Genomic DNA, 14902 nt, shown 5'->3' with positions numbered 1-14902 from the left:
CTCTAGCAATTCCAGCACCACTAGCATTTACTTTTTAAAAGCCCGCTAATTATTGTAAGTGAAAGTAAACACTTTAAAATTGCTTTCATGACATTGGTTTTAAAGACCACAGAGGTTCTCATATGCTTTCAGAAGCTGTGTGTTGAAAAAGTGTGTGTCTGGTTTACAAACCGTCTGCATTCCTATATATAAAAAGGCATGCTCTTTTCCAGGAGATATCAGGAAAGCTGCATCTGCCTTGGCTGTGCACCGTTCAGCCTCAGCAATAGAGCTGATAGAAAATTTGCCATGGAAACGGCTTTTCAACAGAGAATTGGGTCTTTGACTCAATGAAAATTTTCAAGAAAAGTATCCAATTTCTGTGGAAAACTGATTTTTTTTGTTGAAAAACCAAGTGCCTGAAAGTTTTCAGTTGTCCTCCAAAACCGAAAATATTTAGGATGAAAACAGAAATTTCAGTTAGGAAACACTGACATGATGTCACATGGGAATTGTGGACTCCTGCCTCAGTTCTCCTCTATGGTGTGGGATCCCCAGCTGGATTACATCTCCCATGATGCACCATGCTTTAAGACTTCCATGATGCACCACTCCAGCTCAGCAAGAGGACATACTGGGGTGGGGTTTTCTGTGGGGTGTGGGGGAGGATTAATTAATTGTCTTTGTGTTTCCACTCCATCTTAACTGACTCTGGTATAAGTCTATGCTCAGACTGGGCCTTTGCTATTATCTTTGCACAAAAAGCAGCCATGTACAGTCAGTCTAAAATACTTTAGATTTAAGGAACACTGCTAACAAGAAAGAACAAAAATAGGGTGTGCTTTTAAATAAATAAAATATAAATAATGGAGATATCCCATCTCCTAGAACTGGAAGGGACCTTGAAAGGTCATTGAGTCCAGCCCCCTGCCTTCACTAGCAGGACCAAGTACTGATTTTGCCCCAAGTGGCCCCCTCAAGGATTGAACTCACAACCCTGGGTTTAGCAGGCCAATGCTCAAACCACTGAGCTATCCCTCCCCCAGTGTACAGTGTGGCTGGTTTTCAGCTGTAACTTGGAAACTATCTAGTTTCTTCTTCCCGGTATCCAAATGCGGCTTTCAGAAAGAGCAACCTGTGGCTGGGGTCCAATCCCTCCCTATATCCAAATGTAGATAGCCTGTGCTTGTAAGCCAGGGCATGAGACAGTCTCCTGTATGTAGTAAAGGCAGCATAACAAATCCATGTGCTGCAGACACAATTGCTACATAAACCACCCAACCACATTTTGAGGAATCAGGACAAGAAAGTGGGTCCTTCTGCTCCAAAAAACCCACTTGTCTCCACCACATACGCTCAAGAGCTTCCTCTACTAGGTCCCTTCCAGCAGCTGGAACAGGTCCTTTCAGCTACAACAGGACAACATCACTTGGTCTTGCTCACAAAACCAGTCCCTTATTGCAAATTAGCTACTCAGAAAAGATGCGCAGGAAAAGAAAGGCTAGTTGTTTTGCCCAGTGGTAGAGTGGGGATGCTTCTTCAAACGACATTGCATGGAATAGGAGAAGGCGGGAGAATGGCTCATTTTAGAAGAGAACTGGGAGAGGGAACAGATTATGTATAATCCTAGAGAGTGGATAGTTATTTTGTGTAAATTAGACAGGAGAGCCATGTTTTTCATTTAAATGAAGAGGAAATTAAATTGGTCCCAGTAGGATTATTCTTAATTCTTTCCATTCATATGCTCTAGTTTTATTACAGTTATATGATGTTGGTGCTTTGTTCTGGAGAACTAACAGACAATGCTATCGAAAAGACCCATATGGAGGGATTTGCCTGGGTTATCAATATTTCTGACATCATGCACATGTTGTTTTTCTTTATATCCCTGCATCACTTCTTGGGTTTTTTAGCTAGGCAGTTAGCTCTGGGATGGGAAGAGCACTTGTTTCCCTGCCTAGTGACAGGCATTTTCTGCCATTCTAGAGGCTAAAAATCACTCTCTTGAATGTAAGTTGGCAACCCAATTCAATCCGCTCCAAGAGCATTACATTTCCATTCTGTGTCTTTGTACCTCACAGCCTGCAATTAAGAAGGAAACATGGCTCCGGTACCTGCTCCATGTTACAGCAGAAAGAGATTTTTATGGTAGGCAGTAAAAGTTGCAGCAAGCTGTTTGCCAGAGATACTGAGCTCTAGCAAATACCATGAGCTACTCTAAGTTCGCTACACAGCAAATGGTGAACCTCCGAAAATCAACATGCCTCAGTCGCCCGTCATGATAAAAGCGCGTCATGATAAAGGCCCTATCGCTGAGCTACTAGCAAATGTCAATTGCCCTAAGGCCATGATTCAGCAAAGCACACACACACTATTGGAAGTCAATAGATAGATTTAAGCATATGTTTAGGAGCTTGGCTCAATTGGGGCTCAATGGGAGTTGCTATAACCACGTTTAGAGAGATCACTGCCCTATGTTATTTTCAAGACAAATTTTCTTTTTGTTGGCTCTTTCGGTATTCAGTAAGTGAGATTCTACTATCAGACAGGAAGGAATGAAGCATGTGAGTGCTTTTCATTGGTTCCACGTTACCTGTGGAATACTCTCCACAAAAATGATGAGACTTCCATCCTTCAAAACTAGACTAGATAAAGCACTCGAAAAATACACTATACTTATCTGGTCCCCACAGTGTGATTTTAGAGCATCTCCCAATCCTCACTGTTGTTATTCTCACAGATCCCTGTGAGGTAGAGCACAGCTATTATCTTGCACTAAACAGGGGAACAACTAGAGCAGTGGCTCTTAACCTGGGGTGCATGCACCCCTGGGGGTGTGAGATGCCCTTTCTGGGGGTGCGAGACATGCCAGATTTTTTTAGAAGGTAAATCATCGAAAGCACAAATTAAGCACAGGCATGTAAATACAACTACTTCGTTTCATCAAACCTATGTATTTATTAACATTATACATTTTTTAACAATTACTGTAATATACAAACAAAAATATATCTAGGTTTAAGGGGTGCGAGAACATATTTTTTAGGTTTAAGAGGTGCGAGAACATATTTTGAGAACCAAAGGGGTGCAGGCTGCAGTCAAGGTTAAGAACCACTGAACTAGAGAAATAAAGAGAGATGGGCTTGAACCAAATACATTACAAGTGTGCTATAAGGTGCTTTAGAACAGTGGTTCTCAAATCCGGTTCGCCGCTTGTTCAGGGAAAGCCCCTGGCCCATTGGCCTGGAGCAGCAAACCGCGGCCAGTGGGAGCTGCGATCTACCGAACTTGCAGATGCGGCAGGTAAACAAACCAGCCTGGCCCTCCAGGGGCTTTCCCTGAACAAGTGGCGGACCGGCTTTGAGAACCTGTTTGTTTACCTGCCACATCTGCAGGTTCGGCCGATCGCAGCTCCCACTGGCCACGGTTCGCCGCTCCAGGCCAATGGGCCAGGGGCTTTCCCTGAACAAGCAGCGAACCGGCTTTGAGAACCACTGCTTTAGAGTATGTAGCATCATTCCTGGGTTTTGTAGGACTAATACTATTACTATGGTGTACTGCAAAGGGCTCTGTGTAGCTCTTTCTATCAGCTCTAGAACCAAACAGACCTGAATTTGGGGGTTTGAAACCTGTATCAAGATGCAGATTTTGTGGCATGGGCCTATCTCTGCTTCATAGGTCTCTTCTATCTCTAATTTCTATAGTTCTGTAATTTCATTCTTCAGCAACAGGGGAGATGGATTGATCTCTGTGGCTTAACCCCTTTAAGATTTCAGGTGTTCCTTTGCCATCCCATAAGACCATGGGCAGGAAAAGAAAGCCTTGCATTCCACAAGAAGGTTGGATTAGAGTTTGCTAAACACTGAGGTCAACAGCAGAACACAATTACAAACAGTGCCAGGTTCTCCCAGCTCCTAGGAAGACACAGGCTGAGGGAGGAAAGATTACATGCAGGCAATCAGTCGACTCTCTGCCATCTGCTCCTGGATGGTTCGCTCACATATCAGACTGAACAATGCTGAGCTCACGCTCACTTTGATGGGAACTGTGTATCTAAATCAAGTAGGTGGCTTTCATAATCTCAGCCAAAATGTATTTGCAAACTTGATCTTATTTTTAAACATGCATATGAAATTATTAGTAGGAATGTCATGTTTTTTCTTGGAAATCTCCGGATGACAGAACAACCTCAGATACATAGCTCTGAGCTAAACATTTTACCGTTTAGAAAAACCCTTTACATTGATCACTGGATTCATTCCATCGTTGGGGAGGGTATCACTGATTGGAAGCCTAAATCATTACAGGAAAAAGCCATTCCTAAGTGATTAACTTAACTCGCTATATTGAGGATTCTGCAATATTAGGTTTCTTCCACAACGTTGACAGCAGAAGTCCCAGCCACCCCGCGGACCCGACAGTGGGAGACCCCACTCTCAACCCTGGGTGTCCAACAGCAGAAAATCGCAGAAAAGTAATAATGGACTTGATTACTGCAAATAATAATTTTTTACGTTTCCATTATTACGTTTCCACAATTTTCCATGGCTTGTCCGTGTGGCAGGGTGCTCGTGAAGAAGCCCTTAATCAGCTCCAAGGGAATGGATTGGGACTGGATGAATAGCCCTGGGCCTGCCTGGTAACTGGCCACAGCTGCCAGTCTTATTAGCCCAGAGCTATGAAGGCTGGGAGGAAGCCAGGGAAAGGGGAGGAGAGGGAAGGAGAAAGGTCAGGCACAGAAGGAGGTGGGCTGCCTCCTAGTCTGTTGCTGGCCAGGCCTGTTATAGGCAAAGTAGCTGTGACGTCTGAACAGAGTTGGGAACTAGTGGTGGGAAACCCTTTGAGAAAAAAGACACGGGTGTTGTACTAGACTGAAGCGTCCCTGACTCATTGAAGAGAGAGGTCCAGGGGCCGAATACCCAGGGGCGCAGCGTGAACCCGTTACAGTCCGCGATTCAGGTGCAATTTTTTGACAAACACCTAGCAGTTCAAGTAGGGCCTTAAGATACAGTATGAGACAAATAAAGAAATGTACATTGATGTACCAACTGCATGTACCATTCCATTCTATGGTTTTCCTCGTTTTCTTTCTAAGGGCCAGATCCTGCAAGTTTCTGAGAGCCTTCTGAGAGAGGCTAAGCACCCTGGGGTGCAGGGCACTTGGCACATTGCAGGATCAGCCCTTCTGCTGACTTCAATGCTACCAAACAATAAAAACTTTCAAGTACAGTGCCTGGTCCCCCGGGGGCCTGATCTTTGCTTTGTGCCCTCTAGGGGGGAAGGATGATGCAGTGGATAGGGCTCAGAAGCTGTGGGTCAGATGCTTGCTCTGCCGCAAACTACCTGTTTGTCTTTGAGCAAGTCCTTTCCCCTCCCTCTGCCTCACTTTCCCACCTGCGAAATGGGGATAATAGCTGTGCTCTACCTCACAGGGATCTGTGAGAATAACAACAGTGAGGATTGGGAGATGCTCTAAAATCACACTGCGGGGACCAGATAAGTTAGGTACTACTGCAGGACAAATTAATGACAAAATTATCGAGTGAACTAGGGATTGGCACTTACCCCCCTTTTTTCCCCTCCCCTAAACTAAAGGCCTGCACACTTTAAAAACAAACTGATGTCAGCATCAATAGCCAACTACATATGCAGCTGATTTTAATTAGTTAATTTCAGACTTACTGGATTTGCGTCACAGCCAGAATCCGCTTTGACAGCACTGATTGTGCTTAGGTTAGCAGCTTAGGTAGTCAGCCTTCTGTGTAGAACAGAAGTGATCTGACTTCATGAATGGAAAGATTGGTTTTCATGTATATTCTGTACCTACTGTATCTATATTATCAAAAAGAACAGGAGTACTTGTGGCACCTTAGAGACTAACAAATTTATTAGAGCATAAGCTTTCGTGGGATGCATCCGAAGTAGTGGGCTGTAGCCCACGAAAGCTTATGCTCTAATAAATTTGTTAGTCTCTAAGGTGCCACAAGAACTCCTGTTCTTTTTGCGGATACAGACTAACATGGCTGCTACTCTGAAATCTGATATCTATATTATGTAGTTTGTTAGGCTGTGTGTGTGAGAGAGAGACAGAGCGATTATTTTTCTGTTTACTTCTGGGACTCTGTCTGTGAGGTCAGAAGTGAAACTAAACTGGTTGCAATTCAGCTCCAAAACCCATCAGAAAACCACACTACGTAATTCTTAGGCACAATACAACATAGTTGGCAGGGTCATTGCTCAAAAAAGACCCAAGAGCGAGCCAGCATGAAGATTGAATTACTTCTCATTCACAGAGAGGGTAGTGTAGCAATCCCTGCGGGCTAGGATCCAGATCAGCAGTGGAACACTGTGGCAAAGTGACATTAAGGAGTTCTGCACATGACTACTCCGCCTGGCCACTTCACAAAACTGTGCAACCTGCAGAACAAATACACTCAGCCAAAATGGAATACAAAGGATCTGGGACTGTCAGGACAGCCACTAGATTCTAGGGTAAATCAAAGGGTTTCTTCCAATCCGACCAGAAATCTGTGGGCCAATCCTCAGCAGGTGAAAATCTGTGTAGCTTCTTTGATGACAATAGAGGTACACTGACTTACATCAGCTGAGGATAGAGGATCTGGCTCTGTGGAGAACAAAAATAGCGTTTCACATAACCGTCCAAATGTGCTGTACGTGTATGGAAAATGTATGTCATGTTTATTAAATACTCCGACCTCGTGTGTATTGTGACATGAAAATGTGCCACGGGAGCCAAACTTATGCCCCTTGGATCTTTTGGTGTAATTAATCAGAACTGGCCTCAAATATTAAGGGAGTTTGAAATGCATTATATGGTCATCTGAGGGCCAAATTCTTTGCTGGTGTAGCTCCAATGAAATCAGTGGCATTATGCCAACATACAATTTGGCCCTGATGGTTTCTGCTATGAAACTAAGTTAATTTGGCATGTCACGTGTTCTACATATTATACCTGCTACTTCAACACATATAGATTTAGACTGAGAATTTCACAGCTGTTTATAACATTTGGATGTCCAGTTTCCATTTATTTTTAATGGTGATTATGTATCTAAATCCCGTAGACATCTCATCCTTGGATTGTAAATTCCTTGGAGCAGGGATCATACCTTCCTTTGTATCCTTGATCAGCCACTCAGATTTGTTTGTTTTTTATGATTTGCTACTATATTAAAAGGTAGCCAAGTCAAGCACTGGAAAATTAGGAAATGCCAGAATTAAGGTTATCTGTGCAACCTTATTTCAGCCTCCATGTGCATTGTGATACAGTAGCATGATAACTGATTTTTCAAAGGCTTATAATTTGGGCAGATTTTCACAGAGGTGAGAAAAGGCACGTGCCTGACCTCAAGGCCACCCCTGCCAAATTTCACGTCCCTGCTCCAAAGCGTGGGAGCACTATCAGCTTTTCAAAGAAAGTCTTAAGGATTTAACATGGGCAAAACGATATATCTGACCCTAGCCCCATTCTCAGAATAGTTTGGGATGAAATTTCTCAGAAACATTCAGCCTGAAGCAGACACCCGGCGTGAAAAAATTCAGCTCAAACAGTTACGGTTCGGCAAAGTTTTATAAGCAATTGCAAATAGTGGGAAGTATCTGGCAACTGTGACAGACCCAGACCAGTGGGATACAGGAGTCTGATAGAGGACAAATATACTGGTCACTGGATGAGTAGTTTTCTGATCCCTGAGTGACCAGAGCAGGGGCTGTACTAGAGTAATCAGCAACCTGCTAGAACCAGTTAAGGCAGGCAGGCTAATTAGGACACCTGGAGCCAATTAAGAAGAAGCTGCTAGAATCAATTAAGGCACCTGGGCTTTAAAAAGGAGCTCACTTCAGTTTGTGGTGTGAGTGTGAGGAGCTGGGAACAAGAGGCACAAGGAGCTGAGAGTGAGAGGGTGTGCTGCTGGAGGACTGAGGAGCACAAGTGTTATCAGACACCAGGAGGAAGGTCCTGTGGTGAGACTAAGGAAGGTGTTTGGAGGAGGCCATGGGGAAGTAGTTCAGGGAGTTGTAGCTGTCATGCAGCTGTTACAGGAGGCACTATAGACAGCTGCAGTCCACAGGGCCCTGGGCTGGAACCTGGAGTAGAGGGCGGGCATGGGTTCTAGGGTTACCATATTTTGTGCCTCCAAAAGGAGGACACTCCACGGGGCCCTGGCCCCGCCCCCAGCCCCGCCCCCTCCCCCGCCCCAACTCCGCCCCCTCCCCAAAGTCTCCGCCCCCTCCCCTGCTTCCCGCGAACATTTAATTCGCGGGAAGCCTGGGCAGGTAAGGGGCGGTGTGGGGGGAGGAGGTGCGGCCCAGGCTGGCCCCCCGGCGGCTCCAGCCTGGGTCGGCTGCGGCCCTGGGGTGCCGGCCCCGGCCCCCGGCCGACCACCCCCGGCCCGCCCAGCACTGCCAGCCGGCCCCTGGCGGCCCAGCACACCCCCCGGCTCCCGGCCCCAGCGGCCCAGCGCACCCCCCGGCTCCCGGCCCCGGCGGCCCAGCGCACCCCCCGGCTCCCGGCCCCGCGGCCCAGCGCACCCCCCCGGCGGCCCGGCTCCCGGCCCGACCCCCCGGCTCCCGGCCCCGCGGCCCAGCTCCCGGCCCGACCCCCCGGCTCCCGGCCCCGCGGCCCAACGCACCCCCCCCCCCGGCGGCCCGGCTCCCGGCCCGACCCCCCGGCTCCCGGCCCCGCAGCCCAACGCACCCCCCCGGCGGCCCGGCTCCCGGCCCGACTCCCCGGCTCCCGGCCCCGCGGCCCAACGCACCCCCTGGCGGCCCGGCTCCCGGCCCGACCTCCCGGCCCCGCTGCCCAGCGCACCCCCCCGGCGGCCCGGCTCCCGGCCCGACCCCCCAGCTCCCGGCCCCGCGGCCCAGCGCACCCCCCCGGCGGCCCGGCTCCCGGCCCGACCCCCCGGCCCCGCGCACCCCCTCGGCGGCCCGACCCCGCGGCCCCGGCCCGGTTCCCGGCCCGGCACCGCGCGCCCGGCCCCGCGACCCCGGCCCAGCCCTCCCTCCCGATTTTCCCGGACATGCCCGGCTTTTGGGGGATTTCCCCCTGGACGGGGATTTGAGCCCCCAAAAGCCGGACATGTCCGGGAAAATCCGGACGTATGGTAACCCTAATGGGTTCTCCCCAAACCTCCCAATTGACCTGGACTGTGGGTTCTTCCAGAGGGGAAGGTCTCTGAGCTGTTTCCCCAACCCACATGGTGAATCTCTGAGGCAAGAAAATCTGCCAATAAGCGCAGGACCCACCAAGATAGAGGAGGAACTTTGTCACACAACCTTACTAATAAGTGGTGCTGCCAGCCCTGCCTGTAATAATATTCTAACTCTTTTCACCCCAGGATCTCCATGCACTTTACAAACAACTGGCTTTGCCCATAGTCATTTTTCCCCTTGCTGTGGAGTAGATAATACTGTTGTAGAAACCTCACAGCTTCAGCTTGTAGCAAATCAATCCTACCTGCATTCCAGCATGTCACCTTAGTGCTGTGTGTTGTATGTGCCTGAAGTAGCAGGGAACATGTCAGCAAACTTTATCGCAACTGGCAAACAAGTGTAAAGACGTTTGCAGTAATGCAGAAGAAAGAACAAATACTCAACAGTCAAAGTAGTAAGGGAAACCTTTTCACAAGTGACTTAGTGCCTAAGGAACCTAAAGCTGTTACTGCACTCTGGGACTTTCACATGGGATGTTGCTACATGGCAAGCTCATGCACTGTAGACTCACACCTTGGTTTGCCATGCAGTAATCTTTTGCGTAGACTGTAATTGCATGGTTCTAGAGGCACATGAATGCATTGGAGTAACAATGCCTCCTTTCCAGATTCTCCTTCCACAGCCTTGTTTAGCAAAAAGAACAGGAGTACTTGTGGCACCTTAGTGACATGCTTTATCTATCCAACTCTCTGAGGTGGATATTAGTAAATCCACTGTATGCAGTGCGCCGTTGAATTTGAGTAGAGGAAATAAGGCAGCATTACAGCCTATAATTGGTCTGTTTCTCTGGTTGTTTACAATGGTTGTACACCAGTGCGACTCTACTGATATGAGTGGAGTTACTCCTGACCTACACTAATTACCTGAGGGGGAAATTCACACAAGAAAAGTATTCTACATAATCAGTAGAAAAATGTGCAGTTTTTGAGCTACATTCACAGTAATTATGCTGGGTTTTGCCCCCTGCTGCAATAACCCTATTTACAGTAAATCTTTTCCCCTCCATTATGGTGATTGATTTCCATTAGGGGAGTGAATGTTAACATCAAGTGTTTTGCATGGAGCTGGGTCCTTGAGCAATGCACATTTCTGACTGCGTTAGTAAAAGTTTAAGGGCAAGTTTTTGTATTTTCTACAAGACGGGTGAAATTCACTGCTGCACGGAGGGCCTTGCACCACTTTGAAACTGGGCTTAAATGAGAGTTTGTTGATACAAGGTCCTGTGCTGCCCCTCTGCACAAAGGTGAATTTCACCCAAAATGGGCGTGTTAAACGAAGGGCTGGAATTAAATGCCAATCTCAATGCTACAAGGAAAAAAATGCGTGTGCACGTGACGGAGTAATTATTTCAATATGTAATTCAATAGCATTGCATGTACCTAAATATAAACACAAGCTTTACGTACAGATCACTACATCATCATATCATTCCTTGATGAGTAAAAGCCCAAGGATTGTTGAGATGATCGTGTTCTGAGATTACTGCAACAGAATGCTTCAGAATAATCTGCCATTCATCTTGATTCTTGTTCAGAAAACAAAACAAGTAGAGCTTGTCCCTCAGGGGATAGAGACATGAGTCTAAAGATGGGCCTGAATCGGACCATCACATGTGAACAGCCCCAAACTTTGGACCACTTCAGATCCTGACCTGGACTTCTTGTCTGGTGCCCGTGTCTGTATGGTGGATCCAAACAGGAACACTGGATCTGAAATGCTCCCTTCCCTCCACCAAATTCTGCAAGGTGCAGACAAACCAGAATAATGGATTCTAATCCCCTTTAGCTGAAGGGGAGGTTTGGATCTTCTTTACACAGATCTTTGGCTCAGTCCCATCGATACTGGATTCCTCAATAGCAAGAGGTCAGCTGCTGCCGATACCGTCACCTTTGTAATCAGAGTCAGATTGTGGCATGTAGCCACTAGCCCAAGTTGGGTGTTTTGTAGGGGCCCGGTGCCAAAGAGCACTGCACCATGAAACATATTCTTTTCTGTGCACCTGGGGAGCCCCATGAGATGGCTTGGAATGGAGGGCGTGCTCTCACCTTCTTCCTACGCCTTTTGGGGGTGGATAGCACCCTCTGGGACATGTAGAACATGCAGTCCCTCACCTTTATGCAGCAGGGGAAGCTCTTTGTACCAGCACAAAATGCAGCAGCAGTCTGGCTCCATGTGAGGGGGTGTTTCCCCCATGCCTGCCAGAAAAAGGTGAATGCAGAGTGAGAAGGGGGCTAATTAACCCAACAAGTCATGGCTGAGGGGAATCAGGTGGCCAAGCAATCCCCTGACTGAGAGAGGGAGCCCAGCTGAGGAGGAACAGGCTGGGTTGGGGCTATAAAGGCAGGGAATTGGCAGCTGAAGGGGGCTGCTGGGAAAGTCTGCAGTCACTCCCTGTGAGAAGGGAGGTGTGTTTGGGTTGGTAAACCTAGAGAGCGGGGGAAGCCAGGACAGGCTCTCCAGCAGCCCACTAGGAAACCAGACAGGGCTCCACTGGAACCCTACTTATGATTTGATAAAAGTTCACTGAACAGGAGACGTTTCTGCAAAACACTTTGGGTTTGACAATGAGAGTGTTCTGATAATACTCTGTGGCATCGGAAAATTTCCAGCCAGCTCTATTGGGTAACTTCGTAAGGAGCCTTTATGCTGGGATTTAGAGAAACCCCTTAGGCATATAATCTGTGGTTGGGACACCAATTCAGACACACTCCTAAGTGCTTCTCGAATGGCTGATCAAGGTTTTCAGGGGCTGTCGCTGAGGAGCGGGGATGATTCACTGCACGCCTTCTGATAGTTCCTGCCTCTAAAAGTTGTTTTTAAAGGTCGGACATCCTGATGATGATGTTTAGCATGATGAAGCTGTTCTTTGTTTCCTGAAACTAAGTATCTGGCTCCACTGAACCAGCTTTATTGTTGCCCTCCTATGGTAACGGCTCCTGTTGGATAAACAGAGTGCAGCATAATTGGTGAAATATCCCCTGCCACTACAGAAAGGGCTGGATGAGAAGATGTAATGCTCCCATTTCACTTTTGAAGAGAGAGACTCTCCATGTGACTTGTATGTTTGCGGGGAGCAGAGAGGAACAGAGGCAAAGGTTACCTGACAAACTGTAGAGGGAAAAACAGAGTTCAGTAGCAGTGGGAAGTGCCGAAGGGTCTCCTCAACTCTGCAGGATCCAGCAGTATAAACATCTACCTGGACAAAGCAGCCCCGATGTTAAATCAGAGTTTGGAACAATTTATTTTGATATGTATCCAAAGGGAGGGGGCCGTTGCTGTCTTCAAAGCTATTTTTAGTGCCTTTTAGCTGACGGAACATCAGTGCACGGAACACACAGCAGGAACAGAGTGTATAACATAACATTTCGTTAAATTGCATTACATTAGAGTAGGGCCGGGTCCCTGCAATGTAACTCCAGGTAATAACTGCTTATTGATTTGTGAATTGAATTCACTTGGAATTCTATCCAGCTGTAGACAGCGAGACATTGGTGCTGTGATTGCTTTCAGGGCCATTTGAATGTCAATAACACATCCCTTTTTACAAACATCCACAGGATATAGTGACGGTGCTTTCAATTCAGTGCATTCTGGGCCTATTCCCCACCCCACCTGTCCTCTCTTTTAAGGTATCAACCTGTCAATGGCCTATCTCCCCCTCCCCTCACCCCACATACACAGGTCACACTTTCTAACAAGCCCTTCACTGCTTTCTTCCACGCACTTCCATCCCTTTACGTCTGAGAAGAACTGTAAACATCTGCAAAGCCACGCCATTGTCCTCCTTCAGAGCCTTCTCACAATTCACTTCTGCCATGGTACTTCCAAAATATGCATGGGGGTTAGGCAGCTGCTGAGAGAGGTTCGTATCATGTTCGGTCCAGATGTCCTGGCTAGGCTGAGTCGAGAACATTCCCACTGTTTTCCAGCAGCATTGTATTTGGCATGGCTTAGCCGGCTGCTGTTGCCCATGCTGCCCTGACTACACTGCTGTTTATACTTAGGCTAGCTCTCATCCAGCGGCTGCAAGTATATGTACACAAGCCAGGGACTCGCACCCCTGGTGCGAGTGTAGACATAGCCATTGTTGCCTTAAATTGCCCTAGCTAATCTGTCCATCTTTCATCCCAGATTGTATCACCCCTGGTGCACTGAGATGCGTCTGTCTGAATCTGTCCTCTAGTTACCCTAGATATGGTAAAACTGTTGGAACTCCCATTCTAGCTCACTGCTAAGTTCTCAATGCAGTGCATAGTCTGCAGGCCTGGTTATAAGGAACCTTCTGCAAAGATTTCCCCCACCCCCGGCACTAGACTTTTCCCTAAAGTTCACACCTGTACAGCTCCCTTGGGGTATGTCAGACACCCGCAGCTGGCCCTTGCCAGCCGACTCAGGCTTTGGCTACGGGGCAGTTTCATTGCTATGTAGACTTCCGGGCTCAGGTTGGAGCCCGGTTATAGTACCCTGTGAGGGTCCCAGAGCTTGGATTCCAACCCAAGCCCAGAAGTCTACACCACAATAACACAGCCCCACGAGCCTGAGTCGGCTGGCATGGGCCACTCGTGGGTTTTTCTTTGTTGTGTAGAGACATCCTTGGAGTCAGCAACCGTAGGAGCTCTAAGGCAGACAAGGCACTGGTAGCAATGGCTGTTCTAACTCCCTGCTCTGTGCAAGTTAGAGAACGCAGCGGTTAAAATGCCGGCAGTCAGTCTCCCCTGGCATTTCCCACTGTTGTTTCTATGGGCGTGTGACAGGGCCACGTTCCATGCCTGTCTTTTGCTTTGTCTACGCAGACTCTGACATATTTAGATGCTGAACACCCCTGTCCAGTTTATTGCCACTTGCCCACCACCTCGCTGCTCCATACACCATATTATTTACAGTTTCGTTTTCTCCTCAGCTCTCTGCCACAGAGAGGGAAGAGATTCTCTCTACCCGGAGATCTGTCCTGGCTCTGGCTCTGCTAACCTGCCAATCTCTCTCTCTCTCTCTCTCCCCTGCACTTCCTTCCTGTGCTGTTTTATACCTCTGCTGTTAATGGGCCAATTTGTTCATTAGTCCTCTTCCAGCCCATTCTTATCCACTAATTAGGCCCCAACAGATCCACTCTTGGGGGGGGGGGGGGATTAGTTGGTGTCTGTGACCAGAGTGCTGGCTCAGCTGTTGGTCCTCAGCACTTTGTCACAGGGAAGTTGCAGCAGGGATCCTTTAGGAACACAAGGACGCTCCCTGAGAGCAAAGCTCTTTGGTGGAAGGAGAAAAATGGTTTTGCTCTTTGCCCATCCCTTCCTCAGCACTCAGTGCTGACCACTGGGCTGTGTACTGGGTAGGTTCCATGGGAGGGAAATCTTCCATCCTTCTATGTCACTTCTCTGCTCCCTGCTTTGCCTGCTGCTCGGGGGGAACGTCAGGTGGACCTATCCTGCTCAACCTCCCTGTCCTCCCCTCTGGGTGTATGGGAGGAACCCTTAGGAAGCTGCGATATACTGCGCACGTGGCATATGGACACCCTGCATCCTGCCTGTTCCCATCCCCCTTCACACCAGAATCATGCTGGCTTCACTATGTTCAGGACCTTCCAGGCCTCCAGTGCAGAGGCAAGATAAGTCCCAGCAAGATGCTTTCACTGGGTAAGGACTTCCAGCTGGAATTTTGTCTGAAGAGCCTTGCTCCTACAAGGGAGAGATCT

Source organism: Malaclemys terrapin, chromosome 18, assembly GCF_027887155.1.
Source record: "Malaclemys terrapin pileata isolate rMalTer1 chromosome 18, rMalTer1.hap1, whole genome shotgun sequence".
In the NCBI taxonomy this organism is placed as follows: Eukaryota; Metazoa; Chordata; order Testudines; family Emydidae; genus Malaclemys; species Malaclemys terrapin.
Note: the sequence above shows the minus strand (reverse complement) of the source record.